Source organism: Geotrypetes seraphini, chromosome 11 (assembly GCF_902459505.1).
Source record: "Geotrypetes seraphini chromosome 11, aGeoSer1.1, whole genome shotgun sequence".
Taxonomy (NCBI): Eukaryota; Metazoa; Chordata; class Amphibia; order Gymnophiona; family Dermophiidae; genus Geotrypetes; species Geotrypetes seraphini.
The window spans coordinates 41950291-41977041 of NC_047094.1; positions in this window are offsets into that span (position 1 = coordinate 41950291).

Here is a 26751-nt window from a genome sequence, read left to right on the forward strand (position 1 = left end):
TACATAACAAAAGCAGATGAACCATAATTGATTTGAACCCTCTGTGACACATAGATCAAGTACCAATATAAATAACCACCTAAGATGTTATTTTACTTATGTGTGGTTAAAAAAAAAGGGACCTTACTACTATTACTGCTAATCACTTACCGGTATATAGCGCTGAAAGATGTACGCAGTGCTGTGCATTTTGACATTTATAAACAGACCCTGCTCGGAAGAGTGTACAGTCTACCGTATTTTCATGCATATAACGTGCGCGTTATACGTGTTTTTACAAACCGTGCATAACCTTGCGCGGTATACACGTGAGCGCGTTGTACAAAAATTTTTTTACATAGTTCCCCCCCGACGTCCGATTCACCCCCCCGCCGCAGGACCGCTCGCACCCCCACCCGAAGGACCGCTCGCACGCACCCGCACCCCCACCCCGAAGGACCGCTCGCACGCGCTCCCATCCGCACCCGCATCCCCACCCTGAAGGACCGCTCGCACGCACTCCCACCCGCACCCGCATCCCCACCCTGAAGGACCGCTCGCACGCACTCCCGCCCTCTTGCCCCAGCCAACCGCGGCACCCCCGACACGATCGGGGCAAGAGGGAGCTCAAGCCCTCTTCCCCCCCCCGACACAATCTGGGCAAAAGGGAGCCCAAGCCCTCTTGCCCCGCCGACTCCCCAACTCCCCGACAATATCGGGCCAGGAGGGAGCCCAAACCCTCCTGGCCACAGCGACCCCCTACCCCCACCCCGCACTACATTACGGGCAGGAGGGATCCCAGGCCCTCCTGCCCTCGACGCAAACCCCCTCCCCCCAACGACCGCCCCCCCAAAGAACCTCCGACCACCCCCCCCCAGCTGACCCGCGACCCCCCTGGCCGACCCCCACGACATCCCCACCCCCCTTCCCCGTACCTTTGTGTAGTTGGCCGGACAGACGGGAGCCAAACCCGCCTGTCCGGCAGGCAGCCAACGACGGAATGAGGCCGGATTGGTCCATCCGTCCCAAAGCTCCGCCTACTGGTGGGGCCTAAGGCGCCTGGACCAATCAGAATAGGCCCGGGAGCCTTAGGTCCCTCCTGGGGGCGGGGCCTTGGGCACATGGTCGGGTTGTAGTGCGGGGTGGGGGTAGGGGGTCGCCGTGGCCAGGAGGGTTTGGGCTCTCTCCTGGCCCGATATTGTCGGGGAGTTGGGGAGTCGGCGGGGCAAGAGGGCTGGGGCTCCCTATTGCCCCGATCGTGTCGGGGGTGCCGCGGTTGGCTGGGGCAAGAGGGCTTGAGCTCCCTCTTGCCCCGATCGTGTCGGGGAGTCGGGGAGTCGGTGGGGCAAGAGGGCTTGATGTTAGAGAAAGGGCGAACCCTGGAAGAGGAAGCAGGGCAGGCGCAGGGCTCACGGAAGGTCCGGGACCGCCAAGAGAAAGCAGCAGGACATCGGTAGGAGCTTCTACATGATGGGGGGGTCGGGAGGCTGTGGGGGTGCGAGCGGTCCTTCAGGGTGGGGATGAGGGTGCGGGTGGGAGTGCGTGCGAGCGGTCCTTCGGGGTGGGGGTGCGAGCGGTCCTGCGTTGTGGTGAATCGGACGTCGGGGAGGGGCATCAGGTTTTCAGGGTGGGGACAGGACTTCAAGGGGAAGAGGAGAGTCGGGGCGGGCGAAAGGAGAGTCGGGGTGGCCAGAGGAGAGTCGGGGCGGGCGAAAGGAGAGTCGGGCAGCATGCGCGGTATACGGGTGTGCGTGGTATATAAAAATTTCTGTACATAAATTTGTGTTTTCCGCGCGCTATACCCTTGTGCGCGTTTTACACGGGTGCGTGTTATCTAAGTGAAAATACGGTAATTTGGACAGACAGACATTCCAACTTATAGTACAATCCCTAATACTAGGTCTACTGGACTACTGCAACATCCTCTTCCTTCCTTGCCCTGTCACTATGATTAGACAACTTCAAACAATCCAAAATACAGCTTTGAGACTCATCTACTCATTGAGAAAATATGACCATATCACAGAATCCTAACTTAACTCACATTGGCTTCCAATCCAAGAAAGAATCCAATTTAAATTCTACTGCATGTTATTTAAAACCCTAAACGGAGACAGCCCATCTTACTTGAACAATCGCCTCATCCAAGCACCCACTACCAGACACAGAAAAACGCACTCCCCATTCATACCTCCCCCAATCAAGGAAGTAAAACGAACAAAACTACACGACGGCCTCCTAGCCACTCAAGCCGCAAGGCTGGACAACCAGATTTCTAACCTTCTGACGACCACCCCAGACTACAAGACATTCAGAAAAGAAATAAAAACTATACTTTTCAAGAAATTCCTGAAGCAGCCATAACACCACGTACTCTTAATAACTCTAAAACTGACAATTGATCTACCCTTTACTTCACTAGTAATAACAACAGAGCTTCCATTGTGACCCCCTTCTTAATTCTTTTGCAAACCGCCTTACCCTTAACAACCCGTGAAATGTTTAAAAGATCTACTACTTACCTCTCTAGCTAATCAATAGTTCTCCCATTGTAACACCGTTTTTATTAATCTTTTGTAATCCGCCTTGAACCGCAAGGTAATGGCGGAATAGAAATCCCTAATGTAATGTAATATAGGGTTGGGGATGCAGAACCCAAGGTGAGAGGAGTTAGGAGTTGAAAACACTCTCAAAGAGGTGGGCTTTTAACTGGGCCTTGAACACTGCCAGAGACTGAGTCCGCCGTAGGGATTCGGGCAACTTGTTCCAAGTATACAAGCCAGAAAGGTAGAAAGGACAGAGTCAGGAGTTGGCAGAGGAAGAGAAGGGCACAGATAGGAGGGACTTACTAGCTGAGCGGAGCTTATGGGGGGTGCATTTGTGCATTTGTGGGTCAATAAGAGGAGTTTAAATTGTATTCAGAAGCAGATGGGAAGCCAATGAAGTGACTAGGAGAGGGGTAGCAGCTCTCCCAGAATATGAATTGTGCAGCCAAATTCTAGATGGATTGGAGGGGAGCGAGATGGCTAAGCGGAAGGCCTGAGAGTAGAGAGTTACAGTGTGTGAGGTGATGAGGGCATGGATAAGTGTTTTGGTAGTGTGCTCAGAGAGGAAGGGTCGGATTTTGGTAATATTATAGAGGAAGAACTGGCAGGTTTTAGCAATATGTTGTATCTGAGCGGTGAAGGAGAGAAAGGGGTCAAAAATGACCCCGAGATTACGAACAGGCAAAACAGGAAGGATGAGAGGGTTGTCCACAGAGATGGAGAACGAGGGAAGCGGAGAGGTGGGTTTAGGCGGGAAGATGAGTAACTCTGTTTTAGCCATATTCAATTTTAGATGGCGGTGAGACATCCAGGTGGCAAAATCAGACAGGCAGGCTGAGACTCTGGTCTGGGTTTCAGTAGAGATATTTGGCGCAGAGAGGTAGATCTGGGAGTCGTCAGCATAGAGGTGGTACTGTGTGCTAAGACTACTTTTACTACAGCTGTAAAAATGCCTTTTCCCCATGCTTTGTATTACTGGATATGTAGTAATGTTGCCATTAGAGTATGGCCATTTTTTTTAACATTACTGCGAGAATACTTACAGTACCACCACCCACTCTGTAGGCAGTAAGGCCCAGATTCTATAAATGATGCCTAAAGTTAGACACCTAGATCAGCGTGCCTAGCCGATCTAGGCACCAAAAAGCTTAATTGGCACTGATAATTGACAATTAACAACTTGCAGTTAATTGCACTTACACTTTTCCCTCCAAATCCGCGGTTTCAGACTACGGGAACTCACAGCAGCCATTTGCTATGAGTGATCTGCACGGGGCAGGAGCGTAGGAAGATCGCTCTTGCCCCAAAAGCCTGCTAGACCACCAGGTAAGGTCTGGAATGCTGGGAGGGAGGTGGGAGGGTCCAGAATGAGGCGGGGGTGGGTCAGAGCCGGCCAAAAACTTATTTGCAATTTTTCACCCAACCTCTGCGAATACTGAGGCAGAAGTATATTTGCAGGCGCCTAGGCCAAGGCACCTACCATAAAGTAGGCATGGTTAGGGGCGGATCATGGTTGTGTTTTACATGTAGGTACCAGTATTTCGGCCAAGAAAACCCTGGTATAAATATGATGTGCCTAAGGTTAGGACGCCTATTGACACCGAACCACTAGGTGTGATTCTATAGAGTGTGCCAAATTTTTATAGAATTGTACCTAAGCGCCACCCCTGAGCTATTGCTGCCGCTGCTCAGGGCATCAGATAGGTTTCCAGTCCAATGCTGTTTAGGATATATAGGCCTGGTCTGCGTTATTTCTCGATCTGCTCATCTTCACAAATTGACTGCCACTGTATTGCGGCTCTTTGGTCTGCACCCAAGGCCTGTACAGGTGTACTAATAAGCAGTGGAATAGTAAGGGGGGTGCAGCCTCCCCAGGTGCCAAGTTGATGGGGGTGCTGGTACCTCTCTGCCACGCCCTGCCATGCCACGCTCGCTCTATCCCTCACCTCCACCCACCCACCCTGTACCTCTGTATTATCTTCACTAGCATGAGTAACTTCTTCCTGTTGGTCACGTCAGCCTAGTTTCCCTCTGAATCACTTCTGGGTTATGGGGCCAGGAAGTGACATCAGAGGGAAATCCAATGCTGGTACAAGGAGTATGCTGCAGAAGCCACTCACCCTGGCAAAGATTAACAGGTACGGTGGGGGGAAGTGCAAGTGTGGAATGGGGGCAGGAAGGAGCAGGGGTGGGGGGTGGAAGGAGTAGGGGCACAGAGAGGATGGGAGCATAGGGAGGGTGCCACCGCCACGGGTGCCTCCTACTCTTACTACGCCACTGCTATTAAGATCTCAGTCAGGCCTCTTCAATGCTTCAACATGTGCCATAACCTGCATGGAGTCAGGTCCCGACTCAAGAGCCTGTAGTGTGTTCAGTCCAAAGCCTCATCCAGAAATATATCCAGGGCCTCATCAGGAGCTTTTCTTTGCACTGACTGCAGCAAAGATCTCTGCAGCAGCACAAATCAGAGCCAGAGCAGCTCTCTCTATTGGTGTGCAGGTCAAATAAATAAATATATATTATTATATATATTTATGAGGGACAAGGATTGGGAATGGACCAAAACGAGCTGGACTCCTGGGAAAGGCATGGGAAAAATGGGAGAGCCTACTTGTGATGTCAACTCTGGCTACACCACTGGTGTGTGATCAGGTTATCTGGATGCCAATGAAAACTATCTCTTCCTCCCTTAATTATTAATCTAAAAAAGGTTCAAAGAAGAGCGACCAAGATGGTAAAGGGGATGGAACTCCTCTCATATGAGGAAAGACTAAAACGGTTAGAGCTCTTCAGCTTGGAAAACAGACGGCTGAGGGGAGATATGATTGAAGTCTACAAAATCCTGAGTGGAGTAGAATGGGTACAGGTGGATCGATTTTTCACTCCGTCAAAAATTACAAAGACTAGGGGGACTCGCGATGAAGTTACAGGGAAATACTTTTAAAACCAATAGGAGGACATTTTTTTTCACTCAGAGAATAGTTAAGCTCTGGAACGAATTGCGGATAGTATAGCTGGTTTTAAGAAAGGTTTGGACAAGTTCCTGGAGGAAAAGTCCATAGTTTGTTATTGAGAAACACACGGGGAAAGCCACTGCTTGTCCTGTATCGGTAGCATGGAATATTGCTACACCTTGGGTTTTGGCCAGATACTAGTGACCTGGATTGGCCACTGTGAGAATGGGCTTCTGGGTTTGATGGACCATTGGTCTGACCCAGTAAGGCTATTTTATATTCTTATCTCTTTTTTTTGTTGTTATTAACTGCCTCCTCTAATTGAATTTGGCTCCTTTTCCTGATATCTTGAAGCGCCATCTAAGTTTTGCTATCTTTCAGAGGATATATGAGAAAGTGCATTTATTTAAGGTCCATACCCAGGACTTCCTTCGGCGTTAAAACCTTATCTCTGCTTCCTCCCCTTCTCTTGCCATCATGCTTTATACCTGTTCCTTGAATTCTGTCACTATTCTGGCTATTAAGGCCACTTCTGCCAAGCTGTTCTAGAAATTCATCACCCTTTCAGTAGAAAAAAAAACCCCAAAAACAAACTAGATAGATAAATAAGATTTTCTCTTATTTCCACTGAGCTCCTTCCCCATCCATCTTCATATCAGAGGCTCATACCAAATGCTGTAAACCAGTTACTTAAATCAAATAAATACTTCTCAAGAGCTAAATAGCTCTTCACCCTACCCCCCTCCCATTACCACATTAGCCTATATTAACAGTGAGTTCTCATCTGGTAATACACAGCACCTCTGCCTGTGGGTATTAGCACACCATGCAAATGAAGATGTAAAGTGAAATCGGCTCATCAATCACAATCATACAGAGACACCGAGCAATGCAAAAGGATTAGCACTTCAGTCCTGCACAGGTCTCTCTGCTATCACCACTCCAGCTTAATTAAACATCACCTCAAGTGCCTATTACAACTGAAAGGCTCAAAATTGAAGGCTTGCTTTCTGTAATCTAAGTACTGGAGTTAATTAGAAAAGAGTAAGGGAAAATAATTCATTAAAAACTGTTTGGAGTCACCTACCTCGACTTATCTATGTGTTTGCAATACAGATTTGCTATTCCTCAGATTTAGATTAGCAAACTGAATAGTATTCATTACGTTCCTCCCTCTTTGTTATTGCATTAAATCGCGTTCATTCCAATTTCTTCTCTAAATAGACCTGAATGACTAGGGGATGCTTATTCGCTGTCCACTGTCAAAAGTAGAACCCAAATAAGATTTGGAAACTGGAATGTAAATTAATTTTAGAAGGATTTGCTTTGCCCATACTGATTTTTAAAGGTAAATTAAAAGCATTGACATGATATCCCAAATATTTATTCTCAAATATAAATGAAAAATATAATACAGTACTTCAGTTTCTTCTAAATGCTATTTCATTTTAAGTGGAATTATGAACGATTATTACAATTCAGAGCATCAACACTATTTACTCTGTTTTTACATCTTAGTACAATGTTTCCTGTTATAGAAAAAACTTGTAAAGTCATGAAAGCTGAAGATATTATTAATGTATTAAACATACACATTAAATTAATAAACTCATATAAAGACAGTGCTGATTAGTAGTCAGGTGTGTATGTGTCTGTGTATTTTATTATTTAATTTTCTATGCCGTTCTCCCAGGGGAGCTCAGAATGGTTTACATGAATTTATTCAGGTACTCAATTAAATGACTTGGCCAGGGTCACAAGGATCAGCGTGGGTTTTGAACCCACAACTTCAGGGTGCTGAGGCTGTAGCTTTAACCACTGTGCCATTCTAGAAATCATAATGTAGAAAAAGTGAGCTAAGTATAGGCCAATGATGCCATTGTGACATCACTGATAAGGTTGGCTCTTAGACATTGGTGGAATGAGGCATTATGACATCACAATACCAGCTCTGGTTATCAGAGGCTGAAACTTTTCACACTATTTATTTATTCAATTTTCTATACTGTTCTCCCAGAGGAGCTCAGAATGGTTTACATGAATTTATTCAGGTATTCAAGCATTTTTCACTGTCCCAGGAGGCTCAAAATCTATCTAATGTACCCAGGGTAATGGGGGGGGGGGGGGATTAAGTGTCTTGCTCAGGGTCACAAGGAGCAGCATGGGTTTGAGCCCACAACCTCAGGGTGCTGAGGCTGTAGCTTTAAGCACTGGTGAGGTTATTTCTATAAGGAGGGTGCCAACCTCTAGGTGCCAAGAATGCATGAGTCAATATTCAAAGAAATTTAACTAGACAGATATGTCTCCTGGCTGGTTAAATTGCCTGTTTGGGGCTAACTGCTAGTTTTCAGTGGCTCTTAATTGGCTAATGCTGCTGAAAATAACTGATTAGCACCATTTTTGGTGCATACCAAGGGCAGAATTGGCACTTTGCCAAATTGAGCCCTTAATCGGTCAGGCTAACTACATAAAAGTCTCTGTGTGATAACCTACGAGGGGAGTGCTGAAAAGTTCTCAGCCCAACCAAGAAGAGAATGTCATGGATATGGTTCAATCAATGATCTGAAACAATGTCAAAACGTAGAATTTCATTTCTGCAAAATTGGCCCTTAATGAAATAACACTCTTTTCAGCCACGGTGACAAAATAACATTCAGAATTTAGGAAACTGGTAGGGCTGAGAACTTTTCAGTACTGCTCAATTTCAGACTTAACCTTTTCCTATCGTGTGTCCCGGATGACGGGACATTCCAAAAAATGTCACTGGCATCGTATGTCCCATGGCATGGGACATACAGTACACCTTCTTCCTATCATCTGTCCCATCTATTGGGCCATTGTGTTTACAATAGCCGTAAATGATAACGGTGAATAATACAAAACTTTGCTAAAATAATTACAATTGGAACCAGAGTAACGTAAAATTTATTACGATCGGAAAAGGTTAACTGGCTGACCAGGGCCCAGCATTGAATATCCAGGAATAACACTGGTAGTGGGCAGCTTAATATCTACCCCATGTATATAACCAGAATAGTGGCATACTTTATAGGAGGTATTTGATGGTGGACATTCATTCCTATTCATTCAAGTCAATGGTACAGAAGAGATTGAAATGCAAATGATCTAATATAAAAAAAGAAAGAATAACTTACCCCCTCCCCCCTTTTACAAAGCTGAGTTAGGCTTTTTTTTTTTTTTTTGCCGGCTGCAGTTATATTAGCAACAAAGCTCATAGAATTCCTATGAGCGTCGGAGCTAATACCGCCAGCGATAAAAAAGCTTAACATAGCTTCATAAAAGTATGTGTGTGTGTGTGTGTGTGTGGGGGGGGGGGGGTTAATGAAGACAATTTAACTGAGGAATAGCAAATCTCTAATGCAACATATACATAACTCGACTTTAAGAGGTTGGGAACAGAAGAAGGAAGATGTTGGGGAGTATATGATACTAAGGGTAGAACTATAAGGGGAAGATGATGGGGAAGGGATTGGTAAGGGGAGATGTCAAGGGGTACATTGCCATACAGTTCTGTATATTTATTTTAACCTGAGCCTGGACAACATTTTATGCTGATGCAGACAATATAAGAACATAGAGTTGCCATATTGGGGCAGACCAAAGGTCCATCAAGCCAGGCATCCTGTTTTCAACAGTGGCCAACCTAGGTCACAAGTACCTGGCAAAATCCCAAAAGAGTAAAACAATGCTGCTTAACCTAGAAATGATCAAAAATACGTCTGGATCAATGTACGATTTTAATCGCTTATACTAAATTAAAAAAGGACACCTCAGCCCCACCGCTCCACCGCATATAATGTTTTCTATAGCGGGAAGTATATTGTGGTGCTTCATCATTGGCTATCACTTTTTGTTATTTCACTGCTGTTTTTAGTTATTTTTATATATATATATATATATATTTTTTATTAGTTTTTATATCAATGGTTTAAGAAATAAATATTTCCTTCACACTAAACATTCTCCGTGTCATAGTGTACATGTATTTTTATTCACTGTTATTATAAAACTAATAAAAATATTAAACTTGAAAATATTAAACTTGAAAAAGTAAGTAATACTTATCTCAGCCAACACCTAGGGAGTCTGACCCGACATGTTTCACACAACCAAGTGTTTTATCAAGGGTCTCCCTGTGAAATATAAAGCAGAGGGTGTCACATATACTTAAGTGGCACCTCTCCCCTATCAAGATCATATTCAACGATTATGTTTTGCACTCACCAAGGCTGCCGCTGTCATCCGACTCCGTATCTAAGTGAGAAAAGATGGCGGCGGCGTCCCTGAGCCAAAGTTTAAATCCTCCCTCTCAAACAATCATAGTACACACCCCCTGCAGTTCATTGGTCCAAAATTAGGTTACATCAGAGAACCCCATTCTAATTCGCTATTCAGGCCATGAGGCTCAATTGTATCAAGTGAAAAAATAAGCCTTTGCTCGCTTTCATTAAGTTTAACCTGGTCACATCCCCCATCCCACCCCATCACTTTTTTGATAACACGCCATCTCAGGTCCGCAATAGTATGTCCAACCCTCAGCCAATGATCTACTAAGACATACTACTAAGGACATACTATTGCGGACCTGAGATGGCGTGTTATCAAAAAAGTGACGGGGTGGGATGGGGGATGTGACCAGGTTAAACTTAATGAAAGCGAGCAAAGGCTTATTTTTTCACTTGATACAATTGAGCCTCATGGCCTGAATAGCGAATTAGAATGGGGTTTTCTGATGTAACCTAATTTTGGACCAATGAACTGCAGGGGGCGTGTACTATGATTGTTTGAGAGGGAGGATTTAAACTTTGGCTCAGGGACGCCGCCGCCATCTTTTCTCACTTAGATACGGAGTCGGATGACAGCGGCAGCCTTGGTGAGTGCAAAACATAATCGTTGAATATGATCTTGATAGGGGAGAGGTGCCACTTAAGTATATGTGACACCCTCTGCTTTATATTTCACAGGGAGACCCTTGATAAAACACTTGGTTGTGTGAAACATGTCGGGTCAGACTCTCTAGGTGTTGGCTGAGATAAGTATTACTTACTTTTTAAACTATACACTATGACACGGAGAATGTTTAGTGTGAAGGAAATATTTATTTCTTAAACCATTGATATAAAAACTAATAAAAAATATATATATATATAAAAAAAATAACTAAAAACAGCAGTGAAATAACAAAAAGTGATAGCCTATGATGAAGCACCACAATATACTTCCCGCTATAGAAAACATTATATGCGGTGGAGCGGTGGGGCTGAGGTGTTCCTTTTTGAATTTAGTATAAGCGATTAAAATCGTACATTGATCCAGATGTATTTTTGAACATTTATTGATAGTGCTTTTTGGACTGGACAAAATATTTACTTCAACCATATTGCCATTGTTTAAGTAACCTAGAAATGAGCCATGGATTTTCCCATATGCACTTTGCTTATGAGTATCCCAATGAAATAAATTAAGCAGTTTCAAAGTTTGCGGCCTAGGTCTGTGGAGCAGAGAGAGAGAGAGCAACATACCTATTCAGAGAAATGCTTTGGCTCACTATGGCTGGTTTAAAGCTTTGAAACTCTATTGAGCTCACCCTTCCCAGCAGGATGACAGTTTGTGAGGTAAACTCTAAAAATGTCTTAAACTGCTCCTAGAGGCTAAAATATATTTTATAGCTTTATTTTATCATTGACTTTTATGGCATTATGAAGGGTAGACCCAAAGAATCTGTTTGATACATTGACCTGGCACTGTCTATGTCACATTCTATGATCTTCTCTGCAGGCTCTATTAAATTAAGATCATCCTCATCGAATTTACTTTCAATCCCCTCACTGAAAATTATCGGCACCAGACGGAATGATATTTTCTCCGTTATGGCCCCTACATTGTGGAACTCCCTTTCAAATTTTATTAAAAGCGAAAAAGATCTTGTCTCTTTTAAGAAAATTTTAAAAACATATCTATTTCAAGACGCATTTGATATATGATACGATATACTCAAATTTGATTCACGATACGATATACTCAAAATTCTAACATTTTACAATAATTAACAAAATTTTACCTTACCCCTTTATTTCCTACTGTTTTCTCCCTTCTATGTAAATTCTAACAAACAACAAAATTGTAACTTTCCCCTTTCTCCCTACTCATTCATGTCTGTCAAAATTGTCTGTCTAATGTCTGACTTATTTAAATTTTATGTAATACCAACATCTGATGGTTTTTAAATTGTACATCGCTTAGATATTGTAATAAGCGATTCATCAAATGTGATTAAACTTGAACTTGAACTTAAACACACCATCTTTCAGGGAAATTAGAATGACAAGAACTACAGAAAGAATTTTTGACCATACTACCACTTCTGTGAAAGAGAGAGTCATCTGGAAGTTGATAACTTAGTTTTTAATGAATTATTATTATTATTTTAGTATTCAGACAATACTTAAAAACCAAGCTTTTCTTATTTGATAGTTTTATGTGATTAGTTTTTAGAGTTTGTTCATCTTAAGTTATCTGTTATTTATATTATTGTATTATTTGTAGTTTTTTTATTTGGGGGTTGCTATTTTCTGTATTTAAACCATGTTTTGGTTTATTATTCTAACCCACTTTAAGCAAGTCTGATTTTGGACAAGCTAAGTGGAAAACTTTTAGGTGTCATCATTGATGATAAGCTTTCTTTCAATAAACAAGTCAGTTCAGTCGTCCGCAAATGCTTCTTCAAACTCAAAATGATCCTTATTAATTCATTAATAATCTCCCATTTAGACTACTGCAACTCACTTTACTAGGGTATCACACAAAGGGAGATCTGTAGAATTCAAATCATACAGAATACGATGGTTATAATCATTTTTAAAGCCAGAAAATACGACTATGTTACTCTCTTAAAGGATGCCAACTAGCTGCCTGTAGCGCACTGGATTACTTTTATAATATTACTCCTTACATTCAATGTACAATCAGATCGCTCACCAGCATTCATTGATAGACTCTTGACTCCATATACTACAGCAAGAGTGCTTAGATCCTCCCAACAATATCTTCTTTCTCTTTCCTCCTTGCGCCAAGTAATATATGGCATCACTCATAAAACTATCTTTTCTGTGGTAGCACTTACATTGTGGAACTCTCTTCCCATTAACCTCAGACAGAAACATTGTGTTTTGAAGTTTAAACCAGGTCTCAAAAATTTCCTTTTGAAAGATGTTTTTGATATCTAGTTTTCAACATTTACCTCTAATTCCAATTCTTAGGCTTGTCGGGTTTTGTTGTTGCTATTGTTTTTTCTTCTCTTCTTCTCCTTTTCCATTCATCTACTTGTCTTCTTTTTCCCACCCTCTTGGTTTGTCCCTTCCCCATCTCCTCTTATTTTAATATGATGTATCATCGCTTTTCCCTTTTGTATTAAGTTTATCTGTTAATGAGTTTTAATACTCCTTGTAAGTGTTCCCCAATTTTTTTATTTTTGTAAAAATTTGGATGGAAACCACTTAGGCTTTAATAAGCAGTATATCAAAATATAATAAACTTGAAATAGTAATTAAACTAAAATATCATCCATAAACTTGCAAACTACTAGGCTTTCCCATGCCAAGTGCTGCTGTTCTAGAGACAGGTATATACTGATTCATTCAGATCTTTGTGGGAAAGGAGGGACTCAGTGACCACTAGGAGAGTATGCGGAGTTATTGCTTAATCCCTTTGGTCAGTTTGGGTTCCTTTTTAGCACTTAGATGATTTTAAAACAGGTCTAGCTCTGGATGTCTAAGTTCCATCCTGGATGTCTTGGGAAATGTTTATCACTTGAAGGAGTCCAAGTGCTATGCATGACCAAAGCCCACCCATAACATGCCCCCTCGAACTTTGAATGCACCGACATCCAGAAAGTCGGCTTTGAAAATCAGCACCTGGACGTTTTGGCAAGAAAACCGTCAAAGTGCTGATTGGTATTATTTTTTAGACATCTAAGGCCCCCTTTTACAAAGGTGCGTTAGCTGAATGTATGTGATAAAAGTTTCATAAACAATTTAAAAAGAAATTTAAATTTCAACAATTTAAAAAGTTTAATAAACAATTTAAAAAGAAAACCAAAATCTTTAGGTTTTCATGAAGCTATTTGAGAGTAAATTCCATGTGTGGTGTATGAGTCTAAATAACAGGAATGGAAATTAGGGGGGGTGGGAGCTCATGGGTGGATCGGGACATTCCTAGAGTTTAGACACATGGAGGGGCATTATCGATAAGACATCTAAGGATGAGTTTGGGCATTTTGGGAAAGACATTCAGAAATCTAATAGAGAAAATCGGCATTCTCAAAACAGCAACGTCTTTTTTTTTTTTTTTTAAGAATGACCTATGTAGATGCTTTGGTCCTTAGTATGTATATCTTTATGGGCCATTCTCAAATATAAAGACCTCAAGATTAACAAAAGCAAGATTTTCGGCAGCTAACATTCTTAGCAAACTGTCACAGACAGCTGAGCATTCCTCAGCACAGTAGATGGATTACTGCAAAGAATGTCATATTAAAAGTCCCAGCTACAGATGTCACTTTAACTTGCTTCTATTATATGGTGAACCCTCCAAAACCCACCCCTAACTTACTGTACCCACCTGTACCCCAAAACAATAGCCCTTAAGCCTGCAGGTGTCATCTTAACATAGGTAGAGTAGGTTTTGGAGGGCTCACTATACAATACAAGCAAGTTAAAGTGATATCTGTACCTGGATCTTTTAATGTGAAATTCACTGCAGTAACTCTTAAGAGTGCCTTTCTGCTTTCTGGGCTCAAATGTCTGTGTTAACATCTGAAGCTGCTTGGGCTGAGAACTTTTCAGCACCCCCTGGTAATACAGGATAACATCATTGGGTGGTGGGAGGGGGGGTCAGTGAGCAAGGGGGAGGGGGGGTTAATTCCTCCAGTGGTCATCTGATCAGTTTGGGCACCATTTTAGCATTTAGATGCTTTTAAAACACGTCTAGCTCCAAACGTGTAAAAAACAAACAAACAAAAAAACAACAACACAGAACCTTTTATTAAAGGTTTGAGTACGCCTGATGAGCATCTAAATCCTAAACCCGCCCTATGCCTGCTCAAAACATACCTCTATCATGCCCCCTTAAGATTTGAATGCACTGCAGACAAAACAGCCAGAAAGATGTCTAGGAAATCTGTTTTGAGAATGCCCACTTGGACATTTTGACTTGGACATTTTGACTAGTAAGACGTTCAAGTGTTGGTTTATGCTGTCTTTTGGATGTCTATCTTTTGAAAATGAGCCTGATAATTGTAGAGTAAGGGGGGGGGGATCCATGTCTAATTTAGGCACCAAGATTTGCACCACATTTCAGTTGGTGCAAATGGCTGTGCATAAAGTTACAGATGGGTCATTAGGGCATAGACAGGGGGTGGGTAAGCAGAGTGGGCAGATTTGATGGGCTGTAACCCTTTTCTGCCGTCATCTTCTATGTTTCTATATTTCTATGTTTCTATTCTCGAGTGTGAGCATTATTCTATAATCCATGCATAACTCTAAGCACCATTTATTAAATAACATTGAGCACATTTTTTAGGTGCCATATATATATATATATATATATAATTTACTCCTTTATGTAATCATTCAGTTCAAGAATAGATGATGCAGGTGAACAAGTGGAATAGACTCTTAAGTCCACTATGGATGACAAATTAATTAGGTGATTAGGAATCACTGATCAAATGTCAACAGTAATCACACTCTCTTCCATTGACGATCATGCCAGGTCTTTCACACAACATGTCTGCTGTGTACTTAGTTTCAGAGGTTTACTGCAAAACATTCTCTTTACTGGAGGAGCGTGTGGTGCAGTGGTTGAAGCTACAGCCTCAGTACCCTGGGGTTGTGGGTTCAAACCCCATGCTGCTCCTTGTGACCTTGGATAAGTCACTCAGTCCTCCATAGCCCCATATACGTTAGATAGATTGTAAGCACACTGGGACAGATAGGGAAAACGCTTCAGTACCTGATTGTAAAAAAACGCTTAGATAACCTTGATAGGCAGTATATAAAATACTGTTTGAATAAACATTAGCTAGCCAAAGTAACAAAATTTGTGCTAGTATCCGCAAAAAGGAAAATGAGAATGGAAGGTAAAGACTAAGGACCATATTCTATGAATCGCGCCTTAAGTTAGGCATCTAATTTAAGTGGAAAAAAACATTTAAAAATTATTTAAATTGTTTTAAAAAAATGTAGGCACCTACCAGTGTATAGAAATATGTCACCTTCATTGTGGCTATGGAGGAGCTTTATGATGCCTAATGCCACTGTGGGCATGGCTAACACCCGAAGTGGCATCGTAAAAGCACCTCCGCAGCTGCGATTCACGTGAAAGAGAGGCACTGGAAACGTAGGCCTTTAAAACCCTGACCTACATTTCTGGCACCTACCTTTCATGAAGCCGTGATTCTAGAAATTATGCCGTTGCGTGATTGACATGTGATTGGCAGCCATTATGTGATTATGGTCAGCCAATGATGATGGCGCCATTTATAGAATCCGGCCCTAAATTATAATTATAGTACTAACAAACAAGGAACTCTCTATATCAATACATTCTATTGAAGCACTCTAACACAGTGTTCTTCAACCACCGGTCCATGGACCAGTGCCGGTCCACAGAAATTTCCTGCCGGTCCACAGGGCCAGCACGTGCATGAGGCCCAAAACAGTGTTCTTCAACCGCCGGTCCACGGGGCGAACGATGCGGCTTTATCTTCGAGTCAGCTCCCTCTTCCTAACTGATTCGGTGCACAAAGCCACGGGCAGTGGCTCCTACGGGCATCCTGCGCCTGAACCGGAAGCCTTCTCTCGGACGTTGCAACGTCAGAGGGAAGTCTTCCAGATGAGGCAGGGGACGTGCAAGGTGCAATTAGTACTATTAAGGGGGCGGGGTCTGGGGTAGAGATTGGGTAGAGATGGGCGGGGTCTGGCCCACGACTTAGCCCAGTGTTCTTCAACTGCCGGTCCACGGTGCGATCGATGCAGCGTTATCTTCGAGCCAGCTCCCTCCTCCTAACTGATTTAGTGCACAAAGCCACGGGCAGTGGCTCCTACGGGCATCCTGCGCCTGAACCGGAAGCCTTCTCTCGGACGTTGCAACGTCAGAGGGAAGTCTTCCAGATGAGGCAGGGGACGTGCAAGGTGCAATTAGTACTATTATGGGGGCGGGGTCTGGGGTAGAGATTGGGTAGAGATGGGCGGGGTCTGGCCCACGACTTAGCCCAGTGTTCTTCAACTGCCGGTCCACGGTGCGATCGATGCAGCGTTATCTTCGAGCCAGCTCCCTCCTCCTAACTGATTTAGTGCACAAAGCCACGGGCAGTGGCTCCTACGGGCATCCTGCGCCTGAACCGGAAGCCTTCTCTCGGACGTTGCAACGTCAGAGGGAAGTCTTCCAGATGAGGCAGGGGACGTGCAAGGTGCAATTAGTACTATTAAGGGGGCGGGGTCTGGGGTAGAGATTGGGTAGAGATGGGCGGGGTCTGGCCCACGACTTAGCCCAGTGTTCTTCAACCGCCGGTCTATGGACCGATGCCAGTCCACAGAATAATTATTTTATTTCTGTCGGTCCATAGGTGTAAAAAGGTTGAAAAACACTGCTCTAACACTAATTCCAATGATATGGTAAAAGAGAATAAAATATCAAATACAAATTTGTGTAAGGAAGCCCTACGATATTAGCATGAATAGCTACTCATAGCCTTAATCGGTGGTATGCTCAAAATCTTGCCCGGCTTGAGTTCAGAACTTTAAAAGCTTATGCCTAGTAACATCCCTGGGCTTTCCTTATTTTGAACACATTGAAAAACCCAACATAAGAGCGAAAAAATACAAAACATTGTATCACATATGAAAGTGCTCAATAAAAGTTGGTATAAATGCCCACACTTCATTTTAGTTGTAGGCCCTGGTGCTAAATGTTGCTCTTTAAACTGTGCTTAACTTTGGATGCAGTTTATAGAATTGTATTACTACTACTATTAATGATTTCTATAGCCCTGCCTGATGCATGCAGCACTGCACAGTCACAAAGAAGAATAAACAGTCCCTGCTTGAAAGAGCTTGCAATCTAAACAGCCAAGACAGACAAACAGGATGTCATGGAGAGAGTTAAGGGGAACGGTTAATCTGCTGCCTAGGTTGGAGGGCAGAAGAGTAGGGTTAAGGATTGAAGGCTATATCAGAAAGGTGGGTTTTGAGTCTGCTTTTAAACAAGGGAAGGGCTTGACGGACAAATTCAGGTAATTTATTCCAGGCATGGGGATAGCTAGATGAAAGGAACAAAGTCTGGAATTGGCAGTGGAGGAGAAGGGTAAAGTTAACGGAGTTCTCTGGGAGGTGTAGGAGTTTTTTTATGCACTGATTTTATTGGGTGCCATATATAGAATTTCCCTTTATCTGGATAAATTATAACTATGATGCTTTAACTGGATACTCGGAACTGACCATGATCTGGATAGTGGAGCTGAAAATAGGACTATTTTTTTATTTTTTGCTCGGGTCCAATGTGATGAAGAAGGTAGACTAAGCGTTGCTCAGCCATTTCCCTGAAGCAGCGGGGGAGCTGAGTTTACCCTGCAAAACTAAGGCCTGGTCAGATATAAGTTAGAAGCAACGATGTTGATTTGACAACGGGCTACTCGAGTTAAAGAGCTAAGTATTTGTAAAAGACTACATGAGTTTATTATATTAAATGGAAAGCTAGAAGTTAGAAGCTACAATAAATTTCTTTTTGGATTAAATGGAAGGCTATAAGTTATAAGCTACAATGAATTTCCTTTTGGATATAAGTTAGAAGCAACGATGCTGATTTGATAATATCCCTTTTTTTCATATGAACTACAAATGAACTTCCTTCTTTTCATTTGAACTTTTTTCAAAGCGAACTCAATTTTTGCTAATTAACTTTTTTTAAATGAATGTTTGAAGAAATGTTTAAAACTTTGATAGGAAAGTCATTGATTTTCTGAATTTAAGATTGTCTCAGAGCATTTTTTAAATGTATTTATTGTATTTATAATATTGAAGCACTTTCACTGAGCACTTTATATTATGCACTTTAAGTATTAGTAACATTGTTAAAATTTTTGTGGTAATTAGTGAAATATGTAAGATACATGAACTGATGAAAACAATGGGATTAACTATAATTAACAATAAGAGGAAATGAATTGCAATGAAATTGAATAAGAATATGAGATGAGATATCTAGATTGAATTTGATTAGGTAATATATATGGTTTGATATGAGTTGGTCCTGAGTTTCAAAAATGGCATGCTGATCTATTTTAAGTAATATATATCCCATACCAAAATAGTTTTTGTAGTTTAAGTTTAATACGTTTTTAAGGATTGAAATTAATAAAAGAGGAGACATGTAGTATTTAGAATTATTTATTAAAATTAATGTAATGTATTTTTAAAAAATAGATATAGAATAAAATAGTTAATTTATCTATATTGGTAGGGAGGTGGGGTAATAGCCAGTGATGTTATAAGGAGATAAGAGAGTAATGTTTCTCTCTTTAAGTAATCCCATTTTGGGAAACATGTTCTCCTAAGTCTGAGGATTGTCTCCATTAGAAGCTAAATTAATGTAATGTGATTAAAAAGTCAAAAAATCAACAGTCATACTATTAAATCCAATTACTTAAGTAGTAAATCTAATTAATAAGTTGGATTATAGAAGTTGTGTTCATTTTTGATATTGTGCAAATGGTTTTCAATAGTTTCATATTTTGTGTATATAATACCATTTGAAGTTTGTATTATTTTTTGATTGACACAGAATATTGATCTGATTGCCTACAATGATTGCAAAGTCTACTTCCTGAGTGGTAACTCCTAAAGTTCAAGCATTAGGTATACATTGTTGACAAGTATTGTTTTCCAGTGTCCTGTAACTCTTCACAGGCTATTTGTGTTTTAAGTGCAAATGTGGTCACATCACTCATTGCTACATTTTTTCCAGATCAATAATGACAAGTTAAACAGCTCATATCCCAATAAAAATCCATAAGGCTCTCTAATATTTATTTCTATCCATTTGTAAAATTAACCTGTGCAATAAACTTTAGCATGTATGCTAAGACCCTTTAGTGCACATTAAAGAGAATCTGCTATTCAGGAGAGCATTTTTATTCACATTGTATCTCATCAGACCTATATATGACTTTTTGATTCCTGTTTTCCAGTCACTTACCAATCCACGTTTCTTCCTATTCTATGAATGTTTCAGTTTCCAAAGAAGTTTTTTTTTTTCTGCAATAGCTTTTCAAATGCCTTCTGAGATTCTAGATACTTGTCCTCAAATGGATTTTTCTTATCTAACATGTCTTCCTATTTCTATAACTATGCTGGTTTTTCCCCCATTAAACCATGTTTAGCTATATCCCCAATCATCCTGTTCTTAACAATATATTCTATCATTTTGCAAGGCACTGATCTGTGGTTTTCCCCAGCATTCACTTTTCTGTAGTTTATTGGATCACTTTTGATTAAGTATATAGCAGGGACAATTTTCAGAGCAACTTATGCAGGCAAGAAACATTTTGCTTTCGTGAATCAGCTGTCTGAAAATTGTCTCCCCTAGCATGTAATGAAAGATCACGTGTTGTAGATCAACGCAGACTATTTTAGCTGCTTTTAAATCGGTGCATTCCCTACAACTGGTTTAGATAGAAATCTTACCCACAGATAAAGCAGCCACAAATGACCACTCAAAGTTTGAACTCTCAGCAAATTTCAAAGTGAGTGAAAAATATGCAGGCGCTTTTGCTTTTAGCATTGATGCAAATTCCATGGGTAAACAAACAAAAAAAATCTATACTCTACGCGGTATTCTCTATGCAGGTAAACTTGGAAAATCTCTTCTCTTCAAAATCACAGGTCTCTGGAACGACCTTGCTATCCCGTTGCGGAACCTGGGCTCTCTCCAACTATTCTGCAAGCAACTGAAAACTTGGCTCTTCTCTAACATGTAATTCTATTTTCCCCCTTACTCTTCCATTCTATATATAAGCTCATGTAAACCTTTTCCTTTCTCTTCTTATATTTTAAGTTCTTGCAAACCGTGCCAAGCTCCACTTCTGTGGAGAGGATGCGGTATATAAACTTAAAGGTTTAGTTTAGTTAAGTTTAGTATACTCTTTGCCCAGATTCTCTAAATGGTGTAATTTTTTTAGGCACCCAAGCTAAGTAAAAAAAATGCCATTTACATGACGTTTTTCACCAATTTTCAAGGTGCCTATTGTGTCTAAAAAAATTGGTGCTGGAATCATGCCTCTCTAGGTGATTTACGGCACTTAATGCCACTGTAGGCATGGCTAACACAGTAATTGGCGTTAGGTGCCATAAAGTAACTACGGTAGGCATCAATAGTAAGCTCTGGAAATGTAGGGCTAATAAACTCCGGCCTACATTTCTGGCACCTACTTTTGCCCAAGGTGCGATTCTCTAACTGGCGCCATCAAAAAGATATAAAAAGGATGGAGTTGGTCCAGAGGCATATGGGGACAGATTTAAAGATCTCAATATGTATACTTTAGAAGAAAGGCGGGAGAGGGGAGATATAATAGAGACGTTTAAATATCTATGTGGCATAAATGCGCATAAGTTGAGTCTCTTTCAATTGAAAGGAAGCTCTGGAATGAGAAGGCATAGGATGAAGTTAAGGGGTGATAGGCTCAGGATTAAATCTAAGGAAATACTTTTTTAAAGAAACAGTGGTAGATGCGTGGAACAGTCTCCTGGAAGAGGCGGTGGAGACAGAGACTGTGTCTGAATTCAAGAAAGCCTGGGATAGGCACGTGGGATCTCTTAGAGAGAGGAAGAGTTACCGTATTTTCACGCAAATAACACGCACCCGTATAAAACGCGCACACGTGTATAGCGCGCAGAAATCACGATGATAAGCACAAAAACTTTGGTATAACGCGCTCACGATTATACCGCGCATGCTGCCCGACTCTCCGTTCACCCCCCTGACTTCCGTGCACTGCCCCGCCTCTCCGTGCGCTGTCCCGACTCTCCGTTCACCCCCCCCCTGACTTCCGTGCACTGCCCCGACTTTCCGTGCGCTGTCCCGACTCTCCGTTCACCCCCCCTGACTTCCGTGCACTGTCCCCCCTTGAAGGTCTGTCCCCATCCTGAAAGCCTGATGCCCCCCCCCCGACGTCCGATACATCCCTCCCCCCGAAGGACCGCCGATTCCCCAACAATATCGGGCCAGGAGGGAGCCCAAATCCTCCTGGCCACGGCGACCCCCTAACCCCACCCCGCACTACATTACGGGCAGGAGGGATCCCAGGCCCTCCTGCCCTCGACGCAAACCCCCCTCCCCCCAACGACCGCCCCCCCAGCCGACCCGCGACCACCCTGGCGACCCCCACGACCCCCCCCACCCCCCTTCCCCGTACCTTTGGTAGTTGGGCCAGAAGGGAGCCCAAACCCTCCTGGCCACGGCGACCCCCTAACCCCACCCCGCACTACATTACGGGCAGGAGGGATCCCAGGCCCTCCTGCCCTCGACGCAAACCCCCCTCCCCCCCAACGACCGCCCCCCCCAAGAACCTCCGACCGTCCCCCCAGCCGACCCGCGACCCCCCTGGCGACCCCCACGACCCCCCCACCCCCCTTCCCCGTACCTTTGGTAGTTGGCCGGACAGACGGGAGCCAAACCCGCCTGTCCGGCAGGCAGCCAACGAAGGAATGAGGCCGGATTGGCCCATCCATCCTAAAGCTCCGCCTACTGGTGGGGCCTAAGGCGCGTGGGCCAATCAGAATAGGCCCTGGAGCCTTAGGTCCCACCTGGGGGCGCGGCCTGAGGCACATGGTCGGGTTGGGCCCATGTGCCTCAGGCCGCGCCCCCAGGTGGGACCTAAGGCTCCAGGGCCTATTCTGATTGGCCCACGCGCCTTAGGCCCCACCAGTAGGCGGAGCTTTAGGATGGATGGGCCAATCCGGCCTCATTCCTTCGTTGGCTGCCTGCCGGACAGGCGGGTTTGGCTCCCGTCTGTCCGGCCAACTACCAAAGGTACGGGGAAGGGGGGTGGGGGGGTCGTGGGGGTCGCCAGGGGGATCGCGGGTCGGCTGGGGGGCGGTCGGAGGTTCTTGGGGGGGGACGGTCGTTGGGGGGGAGGGGGGTTTGCGTCGAGGGCAGGAGGGCCTGGGATCCCTCCTGCCCGTAATGTAGTGCGGGGTGGGGTTAGGGGGTCGCCGTGGCCAGGAGGGTTTGGGCTCCCTTCTGGCCCGATATTGTCGGGAAGTCGGCGGTCGTTCGGGGTGGGGGTGCGAGTGGTCCTGCTGGGAGGGTGAATCGGGCGTCGGGCGGGGTGGGAACTATGTTTTAAAACTTTTGTATACCGCGCTCACGCATATAACGCGCGAGGGGTATGCGCGGTAGGTAAAAACGCGTATAACGCGCGCGTTATATGCGTGAAAATACGGTAATCGTTACTGTGGAAGGGTAGACAGGATGGACCATTTAACCTTTATCTGCCAACATGTTTCTATTTTTCTATGATTGACATGCGATCAGTGGCCATTTTTAAGGTGGCTGCCAACAATGGTCTTTGTTCCTATGTGGATACTTTACACATTTCCCTAAAGTGCCCTTCTTGTGAAAGATGTCCACTCTATTGTATATAATAGAAATTGAGTAAAGATATATAGCGAATAACAGATGCAATAACAGCATTCCTTAGGGAACGTCACAGTAAATACAATGTCTTAGGTCATCAATAATTATGATCAGGGTAGTTTCTGTACTATAAAATTTCCTGAAAGTAGAATGATGTGAATCTAGGGCATTAGATCTATCCAAAAAGACTTGTAATTGGGGAGCTAAGAGTCAATAATAGCCTGACTGCTTATAGTTTTGGTTGCATGGCTTAATTCCCTCCCTTAAAGAAATGTCAATGTTTTCAGCACTTTAATTTCTATCTCTCTAATCAAATCAGTGAAGTAGCAAAGTCAACTGCTAAAGGATAATCTCAATCTCGTATACAATAATTTCCTCAAATCTTGATCATCTATTTGCCCCTCTGATATGTGATTTCCAGCTACCTAAAACAAGCTATTTCTTCCAGCTAGGCATTGTTCTCTATCTCTGAATATGTCATCTCTTCATTTAAAAAAGATTCTTACTATCTTGTCAATTGTCAGTACATCTCCCGGAATGTCAGATTATAAGGTTATATCTCAAAGGGCCCCTTTTACAAAGCCATGGTAGCAATTCTTGTGAGGCAAATGTGAAGCAGCCCATTCAATTCCTATGTGCTACATTGCATTTCCCACACTGATACTCACCACTGTGGCTTTGTAGAAGGGACCCAAAGATTTTATAGAAGTACCAAATGGACTTAGATGCCTTATAATTAGGAAGATGGGCTGACTACTAGGGAATAACCTAAAACTAATCACCCCAGCAGTATATAAAAATATAATAGAAAGCAAATCTAAATACTGCTAATAACCAGCAATACACATCAGTGTAGTTAGCCCAACAAATTTGAAGGGCTATGGCCTCAGAATCGGAGCCTACGCACAGCAGTGTCAATCACAAACTGAGGAAGATCTGCGTAGTGAAATCGCTCCTGCTCCAATCATTGGCCAACACACATCAATTTTTTTTGGAAAATTTTTCAAAAGCATTTAAATGAAGCTATAAACACAACCTCTACAGGGTTATAATGTGTAAGTGCAAGCCAGGATATGAAAAACATAGACCAGAAAGAAGACTTAGCTTTGTAGCTGACTTGTCTTTACAGGAAAATATAGTCACTAGTGTTTGTTTGCCGACGCGGCCAGCGTTTCGCGGGAATTTTATAATAAAGACCATCCGCTGCGTCAGGGCCACCAGGACATTCAAAAATCAAGGCTTAATTACTGCACTCGGTCACAGAATTTCAAAATGGCCTTTCTCTCACTGATACTCCTTGCATTTCATCAAATCACTTTACCATCCATTATCCCAGGGAGAACTTAGGCCCCCCTTTTATCAAAGCTGCATTAGGGTTTTTTTTTATCACCGGCCACTGCGGGTAAAAGCTCCAATGCTCTTAAGAGGGGTCTTAAGGGGGGCCTTAGATTATAAACTTTCTTGGGAAAGACATAACTGCAATACCTAAATTATAACTCTGAAGCTCGGATCAGGAAAAGATGAGTAATGATGGAACATCCTCCCAACAATCATGAGATCTGAACCGAACTACCAAAAGAAACTACAGACTTATCTCTTCGACACCATAGGCAACAAAGAAAAATGACCCTTGAGTCTACAAACACCTTGCTACCTCAATGATACTATGCACACTGTCATCCACATGACCTTGGACTAAGCTACCTCCACCTTCTACCACACAGCACCTATTTTACAACAATATTTGTTTTATCTCATGTTGTACCATCGCACAATCTGCATCATAATGTAAATCTTGGAGCATCCTTGTACTGTGCTCAGTTGTATCTCCTTAAATTGTCCTGTAAATTGCTTTGAATCTTTTCAGGCATAGTGTGACTCATAAATCCCAGATTAGACTAGATTAGATTACTTCCTGGGATTTATTAACTGCCTTTTATGAAGAGATGGTGGTGGTAGAAGGTGGTGTATAGCAAGTTTAAAATCATGTACTCTAAGTACTTTCCCTATCTGTCTCAGTAGGTTCACAGTCTAACTATGCTCCCTGGGGCAAAGGAGGGACAGCCGAAACATAGGTAGCAAAGCCAGTATTCATCGGCTGACTGGCTAAGTAATAGCAGCCAAAGATAGACCTGATTTTTAGGTGGTTCTATCTGGCTGCTGAACTTAGCCAGCCACTGAATATTGGTGGTGACTGGCTATACCACGTGACATAAATGGTTGCTGGGCTATCCAAAAAATGGGATATTCAGAAGGATGGGAGCTGTTTCCGTATGGTGAAATAGCACTGAATATCGGGCCCTATATTTTCAAACATGAAATTATGCTTTGGAATATTTTATAAACTATTCCCCTCTTTTACCAAGGCGCACTAAACCGATTAGCGCACGCTAATCGAATTAGCACACACTTAATGCTAACACATCCATAGAATTGCATGCACGCGTTAGCATTTTGTACGCGCTAAATCGATTAGGGTGTGCTAATTGGTTAGCGCACCTTAGTAAAAGAGGGCCTATGTGTGTGTAAAAAGGGAAATTTCCAAAAGTCATTTATACAGATAAACAAACTAAATTATTTAAAAATTATATACTCCTTTGCCACACCCTCCTCCCCCCGCACACACAAACACATAAAAAAATGCACTGATGGTTCTTTGAGTTCATGTGGCTGCCATGTTCTAGTGTTTTGCTTTGACTGCTATTGCTCTCTGTCATCGCTCTGCCACCTTAGGTGACTGCCTAGTATTGCTTAATGATTAAGCTGGCCCTGTAAACTTTAGTTTACAAAGTCCTCAGTTGTAAGTCATATGGGGACAGGGATAGAATACAATTAAATAAATAGAAAATAAGAAATACAGCAGATGTGTAAAAGAGAAAGAGAAGAAAGAACACACGCCTGATCTGATTTGGATCCTTGAAAACATGCCCTTCAAGCTAAGCACATGAGTCTCATTAGCTTGAAATATAACTTATAGCAGTGCTAATCCTGTCCATATTGTTTCCAATTTTCAAATCTATCCAGTTTACAGAAACAGATTAGCTTCTGTTAGTAAACGTAAAAAAAATAAAATAAAATAAAAATCGAAATGTTCATCTCACATCTTACCAATCATAGCGCTACCAGCTGTTTATTAAACCATTGCTTTTCTGGGACTTCAGGGAAGAGAGGTTCCATGTGCTAAGGCATTTTGCTTCTCATCATTATTTTAAAACAGTATGAGCCAAAAAAGGTCATTTTTTTTTTTACAGTCATGTTGACTGCAATAACAAGTGAAATTTGAGGCCTGGTCTCAAGAGCAGACCAAAGGAATTAAAACAAGCCCCAGTGAACTTGACTTGCATGAAACTGCTGCCATCTTAATAAGGTGAGAGCAGCTTTTTGAGCCCCAGACAGATTCAAAAGCTGCAGCCCAGACACTACCATATGGAGACAGCCTGGAATCTGTCAAGTTCATTTAGCGAATTTTGTCTATGGGGAATCATTCAGGCAAGCTAGATCAGAATAAACAGAATGCTGTTGAGATCGGGAGGCTAAAGTTGGTACAGGCTGGACTACTG